The following is a 12,400-nucleotide window of genomic DNA, read 5'->3' as shown; positions in this document are numbered from 1 at the left end:
TAGATAGATAGATAGATAGATCGATAGATAGATAGATAGATAGATAGATAGATAGATAGATAGATAGATAGATAGATAGATAGGTTGATGGTAGATAGATATATAGAGAGAGAGTGCGCGGGAGAGAGAAGAGTAAGAAAGGGGTGAACGAGAAAGAACTCGACACGTCGAAAGGTATAAGAGCATCTCTGTGCATATTATTGAGAGATAGTAAGCGTAGGTCTATACAGGAGTTCTGATTCACTGAAAATGTTACACCGGTTGCACAGAAAGTTCAGTAACACTCAGAACCACTCCGTACCTGCCATTACAAGACGACTTTTTGCCTATTCATATTTCATTGCCACTTATTAAGCAAAATCCCATTAATAACGTGTCAAAATAGCAGCGCGGCACCAACATACCAAGGATACATCGAGGCCTACCGCAATACACATGTGCACAGGAATTCTTTACCACCCTAGTACACTAACTATCAGTACCCCCTATTGCCAAAGCGAAAATATTGCTGCATTCTATTACAAAACACCGCAGCAGTTTTGTTCTGTGCTATATGGACCGACCGGCTGAACGACTGATGTGCGCTGGCACTGGATACATCCGCAATCTCAGGCCTTTTTTCCAGCTGTCAGTTCGCGTTAGCATTAGCAATGCGATCATCGATAAACACATCTAACAACACGAACACGGACTGCCGCGCCTCATACCATCAGGAGTGTATATTATAGATCCTATATTATACACGCCGCATACCATGTCAAGCGGTGATCAATACGATTTCGTCGGCCGTGTTATCAGTTAGATTAATAATGCCCGTGGCGATTGTAGCAGCACAACTTTGCGAAAATTAACTGTAGCAGCAATGATATTTAGCAGTTAACTATATTCGCGATCGTTATACGAAAGGTACGTTAGCATAAATTTATCGCTAGCGCTGCACGTCTCGGCGATCGAACCTGCTTCATAGCAGGGTCTTGGCGAATATAGTTGAGCTATAATCACGCACGTCGTCGCTCTGACGAAAAGCCGACGAAAATGTGCGCTATTGAAGCCGACAATGACAGAATTTCAGCTGACGAATTCGACTCATTGCACTCGGTTTGTCGGAGATCCTTTGCTTGTCTTCGTGCGTGCCACAACATCCCTTTTGACTAGCGGATTCGGGGAAGAAGGACGCATCAGGAGCATCCCCACCGTCCAATAATCAATAGCAGAAAAACTAATGAGAAAAAATGCGAGATAATCTACGTCACCATTTCAATGTTCCATTCTATACTCATTGTTTCACAAATTTGGTGTTCACTAGAAACCAGCGATTGCTGCCATGTCTAAAGCAAGCACTAAAACACGCAGCTGAATCCTACTGAGAGAGGGTCTCCATACGGTCCACCTCGCTGGTCGTATTTGCAAGCCCCCCCCCACCCCACCCACACACACACCCACCCTTGTTGGCCCCAGGAGACTTCACCAATGACCCTTCTTACGACTGTCCACGCCACTCGTTCATTACTGAACGGTACCACCCGCTGCCCACATTGACTGGCGTAGAACTACAGAGCATAGATTCTGTAAAACGTATATCCTTATGACTGTCTGTATGTGTGTGGCATATTCTGTAAAACGTATATGTCGTAAAGCTACGGTTACACGGTGAGCGTTTCACCTTTGAAATAATACGCGCACGCCGAGAATCGACGAAAGAGAGAGAGAGAAAGAAAGAGAGGGGGGAAGGAGAGAGAGAGAGACGAGCAGAGAGGGAGATGACGAGAGAAGATGCGTGGAGCCGATGAGCAGTAGAGATAATGAGGAGAGAGACGAGAGCAAAGCGAGAGAAGACGAGAGAGAAGAAGAGGAGAGAAAGAGAGGAGGACGCAGGGCGAAATCTCCATTCGTACAAGCTGCTGCTATACTGTATTCGAACGAGCGCGTTCGCTGGAGGAGATATTGCTGATTCTAGAACATGGTCGCCGTACTATAGCGATGGGCGGCGGACGCCGGGCACGGGTCTCGCTACTCCAGCACTTGCTAGACATGCTCGACACCGGGCGTTGCTGTGCCTGTGTGTCGTGCGGGTGGCGTCGGCGTCGTCCGTCCGGTGCGGTGTGCGTGTGTGTGTGTGCTGCGTGTGCGTAGGGCGGGCGAGTGTGTGTGTGTGTGTGCATGTGCGTTGCGGCCGAACATCTGGAAACGCTCGGGTGCGCATCCGGCGTCGCTCATAAAGGCTGGCTGTTGGCGACGCGCACGCGGGCGAACCACTGCGGCCTGAGCGGCAGCCGGGGCGCTCGGCCCCGTGCCACAACAGCCAACCACTAATCAACATCACCACCACAGCAGCAGCGCAAGCAGCAGCAGGTAGGCGGAGAGAATCACATGATGAAAGGCGAGCCGAGGGCGACACTCGGTATAGAGCCAGGCGGGGGCGACGGAAAGGCAACATTTGCCGACGCAACCGACGGGAAGGTTCGATCGACACTGTTTATGAAATCATATGATCGACGCTTTTGAAATATGAATTTCTGTTGGTAATAATAACAAAAGCACTTCTATAACTAGGGACAGAGCGCGCACTCAAGAGAGTGCATTACCTCCCGCGCAGCGTACATTGTGTATAACAGCTGGCTCCCTGCTGGGCTTTGCTGCTGACTGGACGCCCTTAAGGCGCAGCTGCTGCTGACTGGACTTCCCTAGCCGCAGCTGCTGCTGACTGAGACGACCCTAAGGCAATCTGGTGCTGAATCGATCGCGCCAACGCTACACACAACACGAACACACACACGAACACACACACGATGAGCGATTCATTACCTCCCTGCAACTCCGTTGGCGCGGAGGAGGTAATGATCGACACGCTTCATTGCGCCGCACGCTGACGTTCTACGTACAGCGGGCGATTCAATAGCAATGCCCCTGATCAAGTTCAGGGAAACGGGGTTTTATTTTATAGGCGTCTCTGTTGTTCAATAAAACTAGACAGCAGTGTTAAGCCTCAAAGAGCTACGTCAGCGGCAAAGCGTAGAAGTGTTGTTTATCATAAGCCTGGCTGAATATCCTGCCCTTTACTGCTTTTTTCTTCGGTACACATTCAAGAGTAGATTATATAACATTCTATGTTATTAATATCTACTCTTGGTTACACTTCCTATCATTACAAATAAAATACGTGTATGCTAAGGGTGTTAGTGCCCAACCGCAATCTCTTGCATAAACAACGGTCTATACGTAACTGACCCTGCCCTCGTAAAGGTCACGTGGCCCAGAGCCCAACCAGCTCGTTGACTGCTCAATTAACCCTTAGTTTTACTTTATTAACCTACATGTCTACGTTCGCACGACAAAAATGTTCGTTGCCGTAAACGAGAAATTTCGTCGTACGTGCGCGCCTGGCATCGAGAAGATAGACCTCACATCGCTTTTGTAGCGCTTAGCTTTAGCGTGATGCAGCATAAATCCGAGACCCCCGCAGACCGCTTACTGACGCTCACAGATCACTTTACTTGGACCAATTTTAGCCTCGTTAGGCTCGGGCGCCACCCCTTACCCCTCCTTCCGCCCCTCGCCCATCCTTCCTCCGCGCCCCCTATCCCCGGCAGCTCGGATTACTGATCCACTGAAGCTGTTTAATTGTTGAGGCGCAGGCTCTGAATCGTGCCACCTGCTTGTAAACGAGCCGGTTTCACGGTCAGTTCGTGTACGCTTTATCCAATTTACCAACGGCCAAGAATTGGCTTCCATCGAAATAATTTTTGAAATCCTCTCCCCGTCTGTGAAGTATCTGTTTTAAGCATGTCGCGTTAGAACATGTGTGCCCGAAAACGTTCTTGTGACCACAGCTTTTACCATGACTCAGAAAAAACGAAATCACATGCTAGACTATAATCAAAACCACAATTGTACTTGCCTGTTTACTGTGTTCTTGCTATGGGTATATTAGAATATATATATATATATACTATATATATATACCATATACTATATATATACTAGAGAGAGAGAGAGAGAGAGAGAGAATGAGAGGCAGAGAGAGAAAGATGAAGAAGAGAGAGAGAGAGATCGATGAGAGAGAGCAGAGAGATAGCGATTTCATTTACTGTCATTGCTATATGAAACAACATCTCAGCTCTGTCAATATGTACACAGCAATTATATTAGCTGAGAGCTCTTAAGGTGCAAATTCACGGCGTATTAGGCCACGCCGTCTAAAATCCTTTGAGTTGTGCATTACAAGACGTAGACTATCACATTAAGATCGATTCATGACGGCTAAAAACAAATACCAACCGGCGGATTATACGATGCACTTGCATATCAATAATATTCTACGCGATACCACTACAATACTTTGCAACACCATATTATTAACGAATAATCCCTAGGTACGCCGTTACAGCCTCAATCCGTACTCCCATCACCTATTATATATATATATATATTATATATATAATATGATAATATTATATTATTATATATTATTTAATATAGGAACTAATGCATTACCATATTCACGCATTCAGACACGTAGATTGCCTGTACTGGGGATTCTCAGCCAGTACGTTGCCCTAAATCCAGTGCACATATGTGTAAGGGTTTCGCTGCTATATTTTGAAACAAAAGCGAAATGACCGATCGCGGGTCCATAAATGTATGTATATATATGTGTGCGTGCGTGTGTGCGCGTGTGTATGTGTACGTACACATGCGGCATTGCACATGCATACGCATTACATATACGTATGCCACACGCACGCACGGTACCCACATATTTCGTATTTCTCTATTCGTATTTACCGCTCATAATTCTCAACGCCACCCATTAAACACCACACACACACACGCGCCGGCGCGCGCACGCACGCACGCACGCACGCACACACACACACACGTGCACACACACACACACGCACACACACACCGCACACACACACACAACACACCCACAGCACACACACGCACACACACACATACACACAACACACACACACACACACACACACACACACACAGCACAACACACACACACACAGAGACACAAGACACAGACACAGACACAGACACAGACACAGCACACACACACACACACACACACACACACACGACGTACTGCACACACAAGACGCCACACACAACACACACACACAACAGCACACGACACACACAACACACACACACACACAGAGAGACACAGACACAGACACAGCACACACACACACACACACAACACACAACACACCACACACACACGCACGTACGCACGCCACGCACGCACGCACACACACAGACGCCACACCACACACACAACAACACACACACACAGACACACACACACACAACGCACGTACGCACGCACGGGCACGCACACACACACACAGGACGCACGCACGCTACGCAGCGCACACACACACACATCACCGCAACGCACGCACGCCACGCACGCACGCACGCACGCACGCACGCACACACACACACGGTAATAGCAGTGAGATCACGCAAGGCTTCACACTATAATCACGTTTTAATTAACGCACGTTCAGCAGCACACCGGCACAGCGACGATTAAGGTGAAGCAGCCATCCCAGCTTCACAATCACAAACAGCCATCCCAGCTTCACAATCACAAACAGCCATCGATCCCAGCTTCACAATCACAAACAGCCATCGATCCCAGCTTCACAATCACAAACAGCCATCGATCCCAGCTTCACAATCACAAACAGCCATCACGATAACCACGCCACGAACGGCCGCATATCCTACGCCTCACTCATCACCTCCCCCCGGAGGTGGGGGTCGCTGAATCTAGCACACGCACACACACAACACGGGCTCGTTTTCTCTCCAGTGCCCACGAGAAAACCGGCCTAACCGTTCTTCGCCTTCTCCCGTTCGAATTATTGATGAGGCAAATGAAAGCGATGCGACGCTCACACGTCGTGCGTGTGACATGGCGCACGACAGCGAGCGATCGCTAGAAACAAACGCAAGACACACGACCAGCTTGCTGCCATTATTAGCAGAAGCGAGCAAAGTGCAAGTTCGTCCAATCGGAGAGTGACTAACAAACAGTTCACGTGACGACGCGAAAGATATGCTATCGGCATAAAATTATACCAACGTAAGCAATCCATGTTAGACTATCACAAGAACTGAAACGTTCCATAGCTAGCAACAGATAAATTAAGGTAATCATATATTTTCAAGAAAGGAATACTAATATTTGTAGGGGGGTTATTGTTATATTATTAATTCAACAAATTGGTATTAATGCATGTAATACTCTTTTTCATACATTAGAGCGTGCGTGTCGCGTCACGGCACAGAATGCACAAAACTATCTAAGATATCAGATCTCAGACATTTTACTAATAAAAATACTTAGGTTTCACCAACCAGCCGGATTTATAGCCTCATATTTATTATCCAGGCGTATGATGCAAGTACGTTAAATTCACATATAATATAGACGGCTGTTATACCAATATTCCAACGTTAATACAACGCTGCATCTTGAGCTTAGCTACTCGTTTGGAATTGACACTTAAATAATTTAGAACCTAAATTGTTGACCAAACATTCGTTTGAAGAAAAGTGTAAACTGCTCAGTCATCTTAGAGAGTGAGAGCAAGAAAAGCCAGTTAACTGCGCAGCAGGCTAGCCCGACTGTCGATGTTTCAAATAACGACGTCATGTGTCTACCATTTTCCACGGGCAAGACCACTTTACTCCTCTCTCTTTCTCTCTGTCGCTCTCTCGCTCTCCCTTTCTCTCTCTCGCTCTCTCGCTCTCCCCCCCCCCTCTCTCTTGCTCTCTCGCTCTGCCTATCTGCCTCTCTGCCTCCCCCTTCTCGCTCTCATCGGCTATGTTCTCCCAGCGATCGATCACACGCGACAGGGCAACAGAACAGCGTACACATCGACTAGCTCCCCGTAATTGCCATTTGATACGTTTACGCTTTTAACCAAACATTGCACCGGTCGCATATAATCACACCTGATAGCTGCATGCATGCATATATTTACACCTGAGCAGGGTATAAATATTTATAGTCGTGTACATCCACAACAGACGTGGACATGATATACAAATAATTGCGCAATGTATAGTGAAAAGAAGATTATATACTGCTGAGTGAGCATACTATAAATTCGATCGCACGTTGCATATAGGCCTACTGCCTGTAATTTGTGTCCAATTTCCCTGCGCATGAGCTACTTGCGTTTGTTCTTGACTCTTCTACTCTATTACTATCTCTAGAAATAGCAAACTGTTTAGCCATGACCCTTCTTCTACTGAATCGATTTTGTCGCTCTTTCGCTTTAACTGCCTCTTTCGCCTCAACCAACAAGCAAGATCATGAATTCGAGAACGATTTCGGGGGTTTAGGCAAACTTCCATGTATATACTCGGGTAAAAACGAGTAGCAAGTAAACATGCATAGTTAAAGTTTTGCCTATGGATGAGTTTCTAAAGCGTTGTTAGCCGACACTGCGTTCGTAGCAGCGTACGTTGGCACACGCTAAACCTGCAACAGGCACTCATCATCCATCACTAACGCCGTCTAAACTTTTCAGTCTGAGAGCCGACCGCTCACGACACGATTTTCGTTCTAGCAGATGAAGATGTTAAAATCATATTTCCATGTTAAATCAGAGTTTCATGTGTTCAATGTGGATTTCTAGTGTAGGTAGCTGTAACCACTCAATTCTGCAGTGACGTGATCAAGAGCTTATCATTGATATATATTGCTATAAATGATTATATGATGTGATATAAACATGTTTGATATAAAGGTACCGGTATGTGACTGGTTTTTTTCTTACTCTTTCTTTCCTTTCGCTTCTCCAAACCTGAGCAAGTTTGTTAGCTCATCGCAATCAATCAATAGTACAGCGCAATACAATCACCCGAGCATCGTGAACGAGGTGGTAGAAGAAGAAGCGGAGGCTTCTCTAAAACAGAGAAGAAGAGAGGAGTTGCGACGATTTGCGCGTATTTTCATTACGTCATCACGAAACTCGTGAATCAAGCACGGATTCAACCACTTTCTTCTCATGGCTGCTTCCTACAACTCTGCAGTGCACAGACGCATCATACAAATTAGTTTATTTAGGGAGAACCGAAAGACAGATGCAGCAACGAAAGAAAGGATAAAAAGAAAATCGAATACGTAATGGGCTAAATGAAATCCAAGTTAAAAGTGGCCCTCCACAAGTGTACACCCTTTCACGCAGGCAGTCACGGAAATGTCAGAATTACTGCTCGTTATCACGGCTAATCACCGAATGCTTCACAGAATGCTTCACAGCTTCACACGAATGCAGAAGAGGGTGCCAGTTCCTTGCCGATATAGCAGATGATGGCACTGATCCCAACTGATGTAGCAGATGACACTGCTAATTAGGAACTCTTAGTGCAATATTGCACTCTTAGTGAGGGCTAAATAATTGCTAAATAATTAGTGACTGCTAAATGTTTGCTACTTTAACTAAATACATGCAAGTAGCGATATGTGTTCTTTATATACATAAACGCACTGATCAGTAGGCGTGTGTAATCATTATACCTTCGTCACACCATTGGCAACCTGACGAAGCAGTCACTTTTCTAGCGAAGCTTGTTAAAAACACTGCCTCCCTAGCGACGCATCAGTTGACAGGAATACTTTCGTAGAAATGCAGTGAACAGTACTGTTTAATTGGAGATGCGCCAGGCAATGGAACAGCTTGCATAGCGACGCTGCAAATGGCGGTGCTACTAACGCTGAGAGGGTCTATGTCCCCCAGGGTACTGGCGGAACGTACCCTGGTACTATCTAGTATGCCGGACCGTACCTCGCCTACTCCACTAACGAGTCTAGGGAGTCGCCTACGCCTACTCCCTAACCCTAACCATATCAAATAGTTACCAGGGTACGTTCCGGCAGTACCCTGGGGGCTGGGGAACATAGACTATATGAGCGCTACTAACCTTACCTAGTGCCATGCAGGAAGATGTGCGGCTGCTGTGACGCTTGGTAACGCAGAAAATGAGAGTTGCACCTTTTCTAGTAATATAACGCAGAAAATGAGAAAGCAGCTTTCCTTGGTAATGCAGCAAATTAGAATGCAGCTTGTCTTGGTAATGCAGCAAATGAGAATGCAGCTTGTCTTGGTAACGCAGAAAATAAGAATGGTGCTTCCCTAGTAACGCAGAAAATGAGAATGTCCCTTCCCTAGTAACGCAGAAAATGAGAGTGCCGCTTCCCTAGTAACGCAGAAAACGAGAAAGCAGCTTCCCTGGTAACGCAGAAAATGAGAATGCAGCTTCCCTGGTAACGCAGAAAATGAGAATGCAGCTTCCCTGGTAACGCAGAAAATGAGAATGCAGCTTCCCTGGTAACGCAGAAAATGAGAACGTCGCTTCCTTCCCGAAGTGCACAAAATGCGTGACACGTCCTTATTAGCACAATCATGTTAAACTAGACAGAGGGCACTCACGGAGAGTGCATACCTCCGCCAGCGACATACGCCATACGCCATACGACTCACGAACACATAAATACATAAAATCCACGATATACGCCAGCGTACATGTAACATGTGTGTGTTACGAGCTGGCTCACCGCTCGCTGCTGGCTGCTGCTGACTGCTGCTGGAGCTGGCTGGCTGGCTTGACTTGACGCGCTAATATCGATCACGCGAACACACTAACACACGAACACACTAACACACGAACACACTAACACACGAACACACTAACACACGAACACACGATCACATAACCTCCTCCAACTCCGTTGGGCGGAGGTAATGAGATCACTTCCTTCCTAGTGACCCAAAAACTTATGGCACTGCTTATCTAGGGATGCAGTAGTAGATGATGTTTCTCCTAGTGATGCAGCATATGATGCTTCGCTAGTGATACAGCAGGTGATGGTATCTATCCAAGAGTTGTAACAGATGATGGTTAACATCATTTTCCTTCTGATGTAACAGATCTCCGTATTGGTTCCATAGGTATGCAGAAGAAGAGGGTGCCAGTTCCTTAGCGATGTAGCAAATGATGACACTGATGTCACAGATGTCACAGATGACATTGCTAATTAGCAACTCTTAGTGCAATATTGCACTCTTAGTGAGGGCTAAATAATTGTTAAATAATTAGTGACTGCTAAATGTTTGCTACTTTAAACAAAATACATGCAGTAGCGATGTGTTCTTTCAGACGATGCTATCTTGGCATTTGAGATGACATTGCTAATCTTTAGTGATGGCTAAATAATTTAGACTGCTAAACGACTGCCCACTCAGCTAAATGCAGCCACCTTGCAGAATACGTCCGCGTTCTTTCGGACGAAAACCCAGTCTAATTTCGACTAAACTCTTTTCCCTTAATCCATTACTACCTTTCAAACGCCCGTCATAGTCAACCCACTAAACATAGCACATAACCCGCATGAAACGCTCTCTATTCGTGAGCATGAGCATTGACGCTGCTGTGCATGTACACACGCGGCTGAATTCTCCGACGGTAACTACATGCAATAATCCTGCCCCTGCACGACTGTAGAGTGTAGACAAGCATACTAAGCTCTCGGCCGTCCAGAATTACTCCGGTACAATTTGCTCAGTAGGCTGGCTGACAGCCCGCAGGCATTCATGAATGAAGAGAGCGTGCGTGTTTGGTCACGGGCCACGGCACACGCATACACACACACGGTGAAGCCATAGTCCAGAGTCAATACGGAAAAAATAACAATGAGAATTTAGAAAGCAGAAAGAAAGAGAGGGAGAATTGTGTGTGTGCATGTGCGTTGCCGGGAACATGGAAACGCTGTGCGCTCCGGCTCGCTCATAAGTGGCTGTTGGCGACGAGCGAACACTGCGGCCTGAGGCAGCCCCGTGCACAAACAGCACCACTATCACCATCACCACCACCAGCAGCAGCAGCAGTAGCGAGAGAATCAATGATGAAAGCGACGACGACACTCTGGTATATAGCCAGGCGATTCAAGGTCAACATTGCCGACAGCCGAACGGAAGGCTTCGATCGACACTTTTATGAAATAATATGATCGACGCTTTTGAAATATGAATTTTTTGGTAATAATAACAACATTCATAACTAGACAGAGGGCACTCAAAGAGAGTGCATACCTCCGCGAGCGTACATGTGTATAACAGCTGGCTCCCTGCTGGCTGCTGCTGACTGGACGCCCTAAGGCGAGCTGCTGCTGACTGGACGCCCTAAGGCGAGCTGCTGCTGACTGGACGCCCTAAGGCAAGCTGGTGCTGAATCGATCGCGCCAACGCTACACACACACGAACACACACACGAACACACACACGAGAGCGATTACATTACCTCCCTGCAACTCCGTTGCGCGGAGGTAATGATCGACAACGTTCATTGCGGCCGCACGTGACGTTCTACGTACAGCGGGCGATTCAATAGAATGCTGATCAAGTTCAGGAACAGGGGTTTTATTATAGGGTCTCTGTTGTCATAAATAGACAGCAGGTTAAGCTCAAAGAGCTACGCAGGGCAAAGGTAGAAGTTGTTTATCATAAGCCTGGCTGAATATCCTGCTTACTGCTTTTTTTCTCGGTACACTTCAAGAGTAGATAATATAACATCTATGTTATATTATCTACTCTTGGTACACTTCCTATCTTACCAATAAAATACGTGTATGCAAGGTGTTAGTTGCCAACCGCAATCTCTTGCATAATCAACGGTCTATACGTAGACTGACCCTGCCTCGTAAAGGGCACTGTGGCAGAGCCCAACAGGTTGACTCTCAATAACCCTTAGTTACTTTATTAACCCTAAGTCTACGTCGCACGACAAAAATGTTCGTTGCCGTAAACGAGAAATCGTCGTAGTGCGGCCTGGCATCCGAGAAGACAGACCTCACATCACTTTTGTAGGTTAGCTTTAAGCGTGATGCACTAAATCCGAGACCCCGAGACCGCTTACTGACCGCTCACAGATCACTTACTGACCAATTTAGCCTTCGTTAGGCTCCGGGCGCCACCCCCACCCCTCCTCCGCCCCTCCCCATCCTCCTCCGCCGCCCCCTCCCCCGGAGCTCGGATTACTGATCCACTGAAGCTGGTAATTTGAGGCGCAGCTCTGATCGTGCCACCTGCTGTAAACGGCGGTTTCACGGTCAGTCGTACGCTTTCCAATACACGCAAGAATTTGGCTTCCATCGAAATAATTTTGAAATTCTCTCCCCGTGTGAAAGTATCTGTTTTAAGCATGTCCGCGTTGAACATGTGTGCCGAACGTCTTGTGACACAGCCTTTTACCATGACTCAGAAAAAACGAAATCACATGCTAGACTATATCAAAACCACATGTACTGCTGTTTACGTGTTCTTGACTATGTATATATATATATATATATATATATATATACATA

The 12,400-nt window shown here is 46.6% G+C and overlaps 1 protein-coding gene across 1 annotated transcript in view; it reads right to left on the bottom strand.

Moving 5' to 3' along the window:
• The window catches only part of LOC106814032 (ligand of Numb protein X 2-like), a 34,978-nt gene that overhangs the window by 17,637 nt on the left and 4,941 nt on the right, over positions 1 to 12,400 (bottom strand). The gene's annotated exons all lie outside the window — the stretch shown is intronic.

The sequence above is a fragment of the Priapulus caudatus genome, unplaced genomic scaffold (assembly GCF_000485595.1).
Source record: "Priapulus caudatus unplaced genomic scaffold, Priapulus_caudatus-5.0.1 Scaffold858, whole genome shotgun sequence".
NCBI classification, from domain to species: domain Eukaryota; kingdom Metazoa; phylum Priapulida; class Priapulimorpha; order Priapulimorphida; family Priapulidae; genus Priapulus; species Priapulus caudatus.
The sequence above is the reverse complement of the archived record's forward strand: the minus strand, read 5'-3'. Positions and strand labels throughout refer to the sequence as shown.